General features: G+C 43.1%; 1 long non-coding RNA gene across 1 annotated transcript in view; it reads right to left on the reverse strand.

Annotated features, from left to right (window-relative positions):
- Positions 1-6859: 6859 nt before the first annotated feature.
- The window catches only part of Gm36427, a 79670-nt gene continuing 74884 nt past the window's right edge, over positions 6860-11645 (reverse strand). The window contains exon 3 of the long non-coding RNA XR_873873.3: positions 6860-6915. This is a non-coding gene — a long non-coding RNA (predicted gene, 36427). The remainder of the gene's footprint in view (positions 6916-11645) is intronic.

An 11645-nucleotide genomic window follows, 5' to 3' on the forward strand; every position in this document is an offset into this window, starting at 1 on the left:
ACTCCCTTAAAGTTTACCCTAGACGTGTGAGCGTGTCTGCTCTGCCAACTCTCTTTTACACAGGAGCAGCTGCATGTACAGAAACAGATGGTTCTGTGAGTTGGGCTGTTGACCCAATGGCTGCTATTTTGTGACCAAAAATGTATGACCACGCTTTAAATGGTGAACTAGTTCAATTAGATTTTCTCTTGGGACTATCAACTACAGTCCCGGAAAGAATTTTCTCACTAATATAATTGAGGCAAAAAAAAAAAAAAAATCCACGAAAATAGTTGATGGAGACCTGAAAGACCAAAGCTACAGGCGAGAGGAGCTGAAGGAGAAACAGGAATTAGAACCAGGCAGAACAAGTATGCTGTAGCATATGCTAGCTTCTGATAAATATTCACTGAAGAGTGGCCAGATGCTGTTGGAACAGAATCGAAAGAAACAGTCACATAGAGTGCAGACTAATGGGGTAGGCCATGAAGAGCATCTCTTTGAAAGAGCTCTATAGGTCTGGTTTCAGCCCAATGCTTAGTTTCTGTTATTGAATTTCAGAGACATTATGTCGTGTCACTTCATATGCACACAGATGCACACACATGCACACACACACACATATGCAAGCATACATTCTTACACAAAGCAAATTCATCACACAGTTTATACTTTCCACACCCACACTACCATAGAATACATATACATACACATAGACATACCATACAACATACACACTACAACCACACATCACATGCTGTACCCATACACCACACGTGTGTGTGTGTGTGTGTGTGTGTGTGTGTGTGAACTAGGGAAAGGTTCTGGTAACGGGCCTGTTTTTGGTAAGATGTAAAGCAAGACTAAGATTGGATCATCACAGCAATAGGAGCACTCAGACATCTGATTCTGGCTGTTTCTATTGCTTATCAATAACTCTCCAGTATTTGCTAAATGCCTGGTGAGTCCAGCATTTTTCAGGAGGAAAGAATGCAGTGGAATGGGATTTTTTTTTCTGTAGGTATTTACAGTTTTTTGTAGGGGTAAATACACATGCAAACAGAGAAGTTAGTAATGGCAGCCACCAAGAGGTGCTGCAGAGAAAGTAGGAACGAGAAAGATTAGCCCTCTGAGCTGAGACCGCAGCAGCAAGTGATGATAGTCACACACAAATCTGAGAGAGCACTCTGAGCAAGAGCTACGATACTGAGCTGGAACCAGGGATGAGACTAGTTTGCTGAGGATGTAGCTAGCCAGTGTGACCAGACCACAGTGAAGAGCAGAAGAGGTGGGGAATTTAGTGGAGTCGGGATATAGGATGACATGTTTAGGGTTTGACTCCATGATTGATGTACTGGACAGAATGGGAGGACAGAGCTACTGAAATTAAATGGGTAAGTAGAGTCTTGAAATAAAATGGGAGGTGACTGTATAAGAAGGTAAATTTGGGTCTTAGCAGTGAAGATCACAGAAGGGAGCCAATCTGAGATTTGTCTTGGAAGCTGAGCTGGTAATAACCAAGTTTAAGTTTGAGGCCAGTGTAGATATGTGATGTGTAGTGAATGAAGACTGAAATGATAATAGCAAGAGTTTAGACCTGAGCAGCTTGGAGATGCTGGTCTATTACATGGAGGTAGAGGGGGCATGTGCCAAATAGATAAATGGAAAGAGGATTGCAGTAGAAAATGAACAGGTCTGTGGAGAGGTTTGAGGGTGGCAGTATGCAGAAGGCATTTGAACTCATGGGAGTGGGAGAGAGAGAAGAGAGGACATTGAAAGCGCCAGGTGCACAGGCATCTGGATTGTCTTGCACTGTACCTTAGTTTCCTAGACTTTTAGCTCAAACTCAAACTCAGTGATGTAGCCTGGTCTATACCTCTAACCTGCTCTCTTGCTTTAACCCTCTTAGATTCTATAGCTGGCACCGGGACAAATACCCAATCATTTGAATGTAAAGCTATATGTTGTCAAACACATTCAATAACTGCTTCTCTCTCTCCCCAAACAGCATCCAGCAGCAAGGCTAGGCTCATTCTGAGACTCTAAACGGTTCTGGAAAGCTGGTTGTTATTATGTTCTTTGTTCAGGAAGTCACACTTTGAGAACAGAATGACTTCATTTATGAAAGGCAAGTGATCAGGGCTGATTTTATGCTGAAACTGAAGCCCCAGTGGAAAAGACGCTAAGGACCGAGGCCACAGCTGGAAGGTGGTGGCTCTTCTCTACTGGTAACTTGGGACTTTGATTGCCTAATTCTTTTGAAAATTAATTTTGCTTTATAAGAGGAAGCTGTCTAGAAGGAACAGCTTGTACCTGACTGTAGCATTATATTTTGATTTAGTTCCCCAGTCTATTTAACAAATGCCAAGGATTTAGCAGCAGGTGGATTCCAACTCAAATGAGTCCGCCATGAGGAAGAAAGTTCCTGTTAAGACAAAAAGAGAGACCAAGAGCGAGGCTGGATTAACACTGCAATAGGAGCTGGCACGCAGAGATCTGATTCTGGCTGTTTTGTTTGTAGGATTCACAACTCTGTTCTTCCCCCGCAGAGGAAAAAAAAAATCAACCCTTTACTTTGTTCCTTGTCAGGGCAGGGAAAGGGACTTGGATAGGCATGGAGCATAACTTAGTTAGAGACTGAGTTTGAAAGGGACAGTTAATCTTAGGACTTATAGCTGTACTAGGTCTTGGTGTTCCACTATTCTTCAAGGAGCCCAAGGACACCTATAACCACGGGATAACTTATCCATGTCTCTGTTTTTCCCTGCCAGGCTCCTCAGTGCTCCCTTCCTTTCTTCTTGTATCTACACCTAAGGCAGCTTCTGGAATCATCATATGGGTCAGGAACTCCCAGATCCACCACATACATGTTGCCAGTTACAAGGTAGACAAATCTCCATGCACTCGGTGCCATTCATCTTGTTCATTATTTTCTGGTTTGATGAAAAAAAAAAAGTCCCAGTTGCTTAAGAGACTTGGTCTAAGGCTGAAAGCCTTTACGAGCCATGGCAATGTTTAGTTGATAGCCTGATTTTTGTATTCTTGCTGGGAGTCACATAGTGAATCAGTGGCTTGACTTCCCCATATTAGGGTAAAGGTGACATGAAAATGGTAAAATGTTTCTTTCCTTGGGGATGAGATACCCCTTATTCTAGCCTAGTGTAATTCAGTGATAACCTCACTAGAAATGGCTGGATTCACTTTTTTATAGTTTAAGAATATGAATTTCATACATATTCCTCTGGCCCTCTGGCCCATCACTCCCCCATCCTTCCACACTTTCCACGTCAACTTCATGCCCTTTGTTTTGAAACCTACCAAGTCTATACTGCCGCTGGTATAGATATGCATGCAGGTTATCTACTGTATCACGGATAGTCCCTTGGGGGCTACTTCCCCAAAGAAAACTGCCTCTCTGGCCCCAATAACCATGTTCTGCCAATAGCTCCTCAGCTAGGAGGAGAGCTACGAACTTCATGACCTCCCTTCCCCGCCTTCCCCAAATCCATGCTGGGAATTTGGCTGGCTTGATCTTGTGCATACAGCCATGGCTTCTGTGTGCTTACGTGTGGATGGCCCCACTAAATCTGGCAAGCACTGTTTCATGTGAGATGTCTACTATCTCCAGCTCTTACAATCTTTCTATCCACTTTAGCTTGATGTTTCCTGAGCCCGAAGTGGAGGGGGGGTCCCATTTGGAACCAAGCACCCTACAGTTTCTTATTCTCTGCTCATTAGCTGGCTGTAGGCCTCTGTATTAATTGTCATCTACTTCTTTGAAAGCTTCTCTCGTGAGAGCCAAGAGATGCTCTAATCTATAGGGGAAAAGGTAAGAAGTTAGAATGAAGATTATTGCTATTTACATTTAGCAGAATAATAGTATTAGGCTCTTCCCTAGGGCCTTTACCTAATAAGGCATGGGTTTGTGGCTTAGTTAATGGGACTAGGCATGAGTTATATGTTGTGGAATTGGACAACATTAACTCTAACCAGAGAACAGTTGGTTACTACCATAGCATTCTCACCACCATTGTACAAATGTACCTTTCTTGCAGGGACAGGTATTGTCATATGGTTCACATCTGGGACACACTGCTGATCACTTTGCTCCCCTGGGGCACCCATTTTCTATTAGTGATGCTTTGGGTATCAGACTTAGATACTTTCACTCTTCAGATGCTCTCTAGATGACGAAGCTCAGTGGTTACACACAGCTGGGACAAAACGGGGCAAGATCTCCATTTCTTGCTCTGTGAACTTTGGCTGCCTCATAAACTGAACAAATACATAGTTTGGTGGTTAGGACGATAAAACAAAATGAAATGCTTTATAGCAGGTACCTTGGGATTAGTTGAAAAAAAAATCAAGTCCCGTTTATTCTCTCTTGCTCTCCTCAGATGGAAATAATTTTTTTTGCTGTTTGTATAACCAGAAACTTTTTCTATAATATGATAGAACATAATTTTATACCTCATGTCAGTAAACAATTAACCAACAAAAGAAACTGAAACATCTGGCTTTGACTTTAATTGAAATTACAGAGTGTCTGGTGTTGGCAGGAAAATTCTGGGCCTCAGACAGCATAAAACACAATTTCTTTTTGTGTCTTCTTGGTTCTTGATCATTCATTTCAACACAAAGCTAGAACAAAAGACCATAGAGATGTTCTCTGTGCAATAGGAAGGGCCATTGTGATTCCAACTTACCAGGAAGGATTATGGGTGGGTGTCTTAGATCATTTTCTATTGCTATGTTCTGTAGTTTATAAAGAATGGGAGAATATTTGATTCATAATTCTGAAGTCTGGGAAATCCAGGAGCATGATACTGGTTTCTGGTAAGGGCCTTTTAGATGTATTTTAACATTGCACAAGACACATGGCATGGCTAAGCAAGCCTGTTCAGTACTACATTTCTCCTCTTGGAAAACCGGTAATTATTTTCATGAGGGCTCTACCCTCATGGTGTCATTTGATCCTATTTGTTTCCCAGTCTCCACCTCCAGAACCACCATTGACTTATTAACCTTTAGACTGAGTTTTCATCATAGAGGGAGACAGAGTCAAACCATAACAAAAAGACCAAGGGAGGTGAGGGTCGCAGCACTCTAGCCATGAATTAGCGTTGTGTGGCCCCAGTCAGATTTTTTTTAAACCTGCTTTCATCCTTCTGTGCATCATTCTTTCCTGATGCTGGTGTGGGGTTCAAGGATCATGCTAACTTGTCAGTCAGCTTCTCACATTGTACACCATTCTGTATGCAGCACTGGAGGGATTTTGCTTTCACACATTGTGATGGTTTGAATGAAAATGGCTTCTAAAGTCCCATAGAAAATAGCACTATTAGGGGATGTGGCCTTGTAAGAGTAGGTGTGACCTTGTAGGAGTAGGTGTGGCCTTATAGGAGTAGGTGTGGCCTTGTTGGAGAAAGTGTGTCACTTTGAGTGGGAGTGGGCTTTGAGGTTTGATGGTCAAGCTAGACCTAGTGTCATACTGCTGCCTATGGATCTGGTTATAGAACTCTCAGCTACCTTTCCAGAAACATCTTTGTCTGCATGCTGCCCTGCTCCCCATCATGACAATAATTGACTAAACCACTTAATGGTCATGATGTCTCTTCACAGCAATAGAAATCCTAACTAAGACACCTATTTATCCTTGGCATTACAGTTTGCTTGGCACTATGGCTGGTTTGAAACTCCACATATGAGGGATGGCGTAGGACTACCATGAGGGGTAAATGGGTTGGTGAGATAGATTGACGGCTCAAATAGAGCCACAAGCACTATCATGGCTAGGGGAGAATGTGGTCAAGTATGGAGGAAGAACATTGGTCCAACCGCACTTCGAATTGTGCAGGGCAATAAGGCCCACTGCTGAGAATTTCCCTGACATCAGTCACTGCCCTGAGACTACTGCACAACCTCAGGTACCATTTCCTTGGTAAGAGAGACAGCAGGAAGTGGGAGGGGTCAGCTTCTGTGTGGAGAGAGGCTGTTCATCACTCCCTTTACCCTGTGGAGAGAGTCACTGCCCTGTGTCTGGTCCTGCCTCTTCCCTATGGAAAATTTCGGACACTAACTTACCCCCTCTCGTTATTTTGGAAAGAGAAAAGCTATACTCTTGGGGAAGATGGTAGAGATGGCTCCACAGGTTATATTTAGAGGCTGACTCCTACATTCAGATGGGAGCACCAAGAGAAGGCTTTTCAGGTGGGTGGAGCAGTTGCTTGGCTGGGCAAGCTTCCTTTTGGATATTAACAAAAGCTGCTTCTGAGCCCTGTACTAGAAGGATGCCTGCCTTGTCTGCAAAGGGAAATGAGAGAGAGTGTACACTGTGTGCTTGAGTAAGCCCCCAGCCCCCACTCTGACTGAGAAGATTAAGACTTTTAGCCCATTGACATTTCCTAAGAACACACACACACACAAAAATTTCTTTTCTTTTCTTCTCTTTTCTTTTCTTTTCTCTCCTCTCCTCTCCTCTCCTCTCCCCTCCCCTCCCCTCCCCTCCCCTCCTCTTTCTTTCTTTCTTTCTTTCTTTCTTTCTTTCTTTCTTTCTTTCTTTCTTTCTTTCTTTTTTCTTTCTTTCTTTCTTTCTCTCTCTCTCTCTCTCTCTCTCTTTCTTTCTTTCTTTCTTTCTTTCTTTCTTTCTTTCTTTCTTTCTTTCTTTCTTTCTTCCTTCCTTCCTTCCTTCCTTCCTTCCTTCCTTCCTTCCTTTCTTTCTTTCTCAAAGAGTACCCTGGTTCTATTAGGCAGTGGGACCTGAAATGAAAGATAAATATAGATAGAGTGAGATTCACATCCATCCATGCCAACCTGGACTCCTTGTTTGCAGTTTTGTTTCACTACTTACTCATAATTTGTTCTGAAAAGTTCCTTGCTTGGGCCGTGCCTGAGGTCTGAGCAGTGTTCATGTAGCTTGGGTTGCTTCTATCTTTGCTGAAGGATAGAAAAATGAAATGCGGGTGAGTTTGAGAGAAAGACGGGAGAGCACAGTTTGATCTCCCCTTGCAAGCAGCTCCAACCTGGTCCAAGCTCCCGTTCTCCCTACTGCCTGACCTGGGACCCTGTTCCCCTTTGGCTTAGATTCTCTTGACTCCAACAACCACCGCCGCCCCCCCCCATCCTCTCCTTAGCATCCTGACTTACAGAGTCCCATAGAAAATCACAGTGAATATGTTATTTATGTGTAGAGGTTCAACCACAGGAACACACATGTGGCGAGAGGGAACTGCTCAAATGTACCAGTTGATTTAATGAAAAGCCTTGACCAGGGATCTATATCTATGCTCCTTTCTTGAAGTTACCTATGGGAGAGTTTCTGGTTGTTGGACCCTAAAAGCAAGTTTGCTGCTTTGAATGGGCACACAATATACTCTCCAGTCCATTAAGGCTCATGATGAACGATGGGTACCAATGTTGTCACCAAGGCCACACTTTTCTGACATATGGCTGCTTTTAAACACCTCGCTTCTCTGTGTGACTCATTCCTGGCTCCTCCCACCAACTTATTAAAACACATCTGCTGTTCCTACACATGGAATATACAACCACATTTAATATTTTCTATGTCTCAATGATACAAAGATGAATGCTCCAACTATTTGCCAGAGACCCCCTGTCTTCTGAGGAAATAAAAAAGCAAAGACGGGCAGCAGTACTGACATGTAGGGAGTGGTGGAACAGAGGAAACTCAGTCAGTATCGCCAGAAAGAGACAACGAAGCTTCTCAATGGAATTCCTGAGGAGTCTGAGGGATGCTTAGGGAGTTTTTATGATGATAAGAGTGGAGACCAGCAGCAACAGGAATCATGGTTCAGAGCCTTGATCACATGGCGACTTCTGAGTTGATGTGTGTACCCCTGTGGGGGGGATGCCCAAGCTCTACAGGAGAGACTGTTATGTGGTGTATTTGTCAGGGTTCTTTAGAAAAACTGCATTGATAAAATTAACATATAAAAAAGGAGATTTGTTAGATCGATTTACACAATACAAAATAGGTAGTCCAGCAATGAATGTCCTTATATTGGAGAGGCTGAGAACACTGGTAGCTCCTTAATCCTTGAGGAGGGATGAGTATGCAGTTCCAAGCTTGTCCTAAATGCCAAAGAATTCCTGAAGAGCTATTGGTCTTCTGTCCGTGTTGGAAGGCTGAAGAAGCTGGGTTCTTATGTCAGCAAAGGATAATGGTGGTAACAGCAGTGGTAGTCAGAGAGCCACCACCACTACCACCACCAGAGTTGACAAACTCATAAGCAAGGGGTAATTCAAGCAGGCAAAAAGCAGATGTCTTCTTCCGGACTTCTTTATATCTGGGCTGCTGCAGGAAGGTGCTGCTACCCACTCTGGTGAAAGGTCTTCCCTTCCCAATGGATTCTTCCAGGCATGTCTTTTAGTTGATTCCAGATCCAATGACCTTGACAACCGTTGCCTTTGAGGTCTGAGAAGAATCCCAAGATTCTTGTGTAGGTAGGTTCATTGATCCCATAAGTGATTGGAAAGGAAGCTGGTGAAAAGTCTTAGAGTATCCCAGGAGCAGAGTTCGGTGGACTTGAGATTTGAATTTGAAATGTCTTCTACAGGCTTAATCTTTTAAAAATTACAATATATATTGTGTGTGCATGTATGTTTGTATGTATAGTGTAAGGGTGGTACATGTGTCTGTGCACAGAACAGTATACATGTGAAGGTTGGAGGACAACTTTTCGGGACTGATTCGCTCCTTCTACCAATGGGGTCCTGGGAATTGAACCCAAGTCATCAAGCTTGGTGGCAGGGGACTTTGCCCATCTTACTATCTTGTCAGCCCCAAAGGCTCAGGCTTTAAGCAACTGTTCTCTTGCCGGCCATGCTGTTTTGAGGGACTGTGGAATATTTAGGAGTGGAGTCTGGCTTTCAGAAGTGGGGTCACTAGGAGTGAGCAATTAAACATTATAGACCAGTGCTATTAGATACTAGTTCTGCTCTGGGTCTTCTGTGCTGTGCAGAGTCTCTGCCACAAGCCGCTGTTGTCATAAACTCCATTTTGCTTCCTCATCTTGATGTACTGAGACCGTCTGAAACCATGAACCAAAACATACCATTTCTTCTTTGAGTTGTTTTTATCATGTGTTTTCCTGTCCGCAATGTATAAACAGTTCATAAGGTTACAATCCCCTTGGCAACTGAATGCAAATGTTTAAGAAAGTTGACATCTTTCTACTGCTGAATAGCAGGCACTGCTATATCGTCTCTTGACTCTGGGTACTGGTGCTTCTGATTCTAGCAGTGTTTCCTTAGATAACTTACAATCCTGAGTCTTTCCAAGAAAATGACCCCCCTCGGAAGCTGCCTGCTTCAGACCAGCATGAAAAAACACTGTATCTTTAGTCCAACTTGGAAAAATTCTGCTGGGCCCATCCATCTTCGGAGTGCCCCAAGACTCTGAGTTCTTTGCTGTGACTGTATTACAGCTGAAGCCTTCTTTGGCTTAATTCTGCTTCTTTTGTCCCTCTGTCACATTGTCCCCCACATGGAGTCATCTCTAAAATGTTTCACAGGGTCCTGAGCCTACAATGCCCTTCTTCCTTCTGAAAAGTTGGTGACCTGGTCCTCCCTTTTTGGGTCAGTCCCTGTACCTCAAGGCCTTTGTGGTAGAGGAAATGGCTGTTGGGAGTTCGGTGCCTGACATTTTGTGACATTTCTGATTCTCATTGTATAACAATTGCTTTCTACATGTACTTTTGGAAATTGTATAAAGGACAGCTTGAGTTACTTTTTGACACCCCTTGTTCTCTGGGGTGTTATAAGAGCACATTTAGGGTCTTCCCATGTAAAGCGGGGAACTTTTCTTCAATGACCAGTTGGACTTAGAAATTGGAATGTGTGTGTTTGTCAGTGACTTCCCCTTAACCAAGTCAAGAACGTCCTCATTTATGTTTATAGATGCTCCTAAAACTGAGAGCTTTCTGACCAGTAATACATACAGATAAAAACTTCAAAAACTCAAAAAGGGTGGGAACTCCCCTCTAACCACAATACTGCTCTTTCTCTTCACCCCTGCTCCCCACCCCAAACAACCAGAGACTAGTTTCTTCTTGCTTTCTTTATACAAGTAATAAAGACAAAATGTGCCTCTTCTATACTTTCTGACAGATCTACCTCTCCCGATGTTGAAGTCAGATGTGTTAAACTGAACCCAGGCTGTAGATAACTTATGGACATCAGTGTTGATGTGCCATTAATAGATGGTTAATTCCGGAAAACTCTCCTAGTTTCCCACAGGCAAGGTTCCTACACTCTGAGATGTCATGCCTCAATATATATACCTCAACATATCATTCCTTTTCTGATGTTAAACATAGCTTTCGTTTTTCATTATAAAGTCAGGGCACACTCATCACCAGTAACCAAAATGTAGACATGCCATGCTCATTTTTTTCTAAGACTGAGAAAATACCCACACCTTGATGTACATTCTTCTAGAATGTTTAGGTATGTATAAATACATCTTCTTTTAAAATAACATCACATAATAATTATAGATCCCAATCTATTTTATGATATACTACAAGCATCTTTCTAGTTCAGTAATTTCAGTGCCTTGTCTCATGTTTTATGCTAATTAGAATAACCACGTGGCTGTCATAAGTAGTTGAAAATCTGTGTTGGATCCTCACAGTAGATACTGATTTCTTGCTCTTATAGAAGCAGTCCTGGAGGTGACTGAGTCATAATGACAGCTTTCATCTGAGTGGGTGTTCATGGACTCGCCTGTCTGAGGCTATGATGCCTTCATGTGGCTTCCAAATGCTAATGCTCTATCGGTCACCATCCATCCAAGCTCTCCAGAATAGGGAAGGAACACGCAGAGGCAAGCAGGATGGACCTCAGCTTAGTGTCCACCCTATGGACCCAGTTCTGAGTGGCCAGAAGTCTGATACATGTCGTACGTAACAATAGAAGAAGCTTGACAGAATGTCTAACTGTGTACACAGGAACAGAGAAATTTGGATCAAAGCCAGCAACTCCTATGGCACATTTATTAATAAAACTTCTGAAAGGCTGAATGCATGTCTGCTCTGTCCTCATATTTCCTACCTTTGCACGCAGCTGTCAGGACTCAAAGATATTTCCAGATTAAATAAATGAGCCTGATCTGTGTTTTGAGACAGGTTCTCATGTACACTAGCTGGCCTTGAACTCATGGTCTTCCTGTGTCTGTTTCCTAGGTGCTGAGATTACAGGTGTGAGCCACTGTGGCGGGCTGATCTCTATCTAGTTCTGCTGTTTGGAACTAATGAAGATATAGTCTTTTGTTAAAAGATAAGCAGGGCCGCTTTTCAGGGCAGAGAAAAGTGAAATAAGAACAGGATTTTGCGGAGCGAAAGAGATTCTTAGAGAGAGGCAGGGTGCACAGCGTGGGCTAGGATTAGGATGAAAAGAACACAAACTTTCCAGACAATAAGAAGGGTCCCATCAGATGTAGCATCTACATCCCAGTGTGATTTTCTCCAAATACAGAAAGCTGATTTTTCCACCACCTGTATGTGTTTGGATCACAGAGTTTTGGTGATCTGTATTGTCCCACCGTGCCTCTGTCTATGGAAGTGTGTGGTTACCGTTGAGGAAGAAGCTCACCGTTGAGGGCTTTCTCTGAGAAGTAGGGTAGCCTCTGCAGTCTAGGCAAT

This window comes from Mus musculus, chromosome 13 (assembly GCF_000001635.26).
Source record: "Mus musculus strain C57BL/6J chromosome 13, GRCm38.p6 C57BL/6J".
Taxonomy (NCBI): Eukaryota; Metazoa; Chordata; class Mammalia; order Rodentia; family Muridae; genus Mus; species Mus musculus.